This window comes from Camelina sativa, chromosome 10, assembly GCF_000633955.1.
Source record: "Camelina sativa cultivar DH55 chromosome 10, Cs, whole genome shotgun sequence".
Taxonomy (NCBI): domain Eukaryota; kingdom Viridiplantae; phylum Streptophyta; class Magnoliopsida; order Brassicales; family Brassicaceae; genus Camelina; species Camelina sativa.
The window spans coordinates 19,397,735-19,398,207 of NC_025694.1; positions in this window are offsets into that span (position 1 = coordinate 19,397,735).

A 473-nucleotide genomic window follows, 5' to 3' on the forward strand; every position below is an offset into this window, starting at 1 on the left:
TTTTTTTTTTTTTTTTTTTATCTTCAAATAGAACCAAAATGGGAAGGTTTGAACAGAGAAAAAGATAAAACACATAAACATAAACAGAGAAACAACAACATTATAACGCCTCACCCCTCACTTGATCATGAAGCCAAGAAGGCCCTCCAAGTGAAAGATAAGGATGGAACCGACCATCTCTTGTAACGCTTGTGGCAATCGTCATTGCTACCTTGTTGGCAGTAGTTGCAACCGAGTAACATCTCCAGGCAGAGAACTTAGACAACGCCATATGTATTTCATTCAATATCAGATGAAACCGAGGCCAAACCGACGGATTATTAACAGCCTCACTGACCATAGAATTATCCATGACAAACTCTACCTTAGGTATTTGCAGAATTGAGACCGCTTCACTTGCCCACAGGAAGGTTCTCAAAGCCGCAAGGAACCGTGAGTCTGGAGCTGTAAGTGCATCTCTAGCATGATAGAGT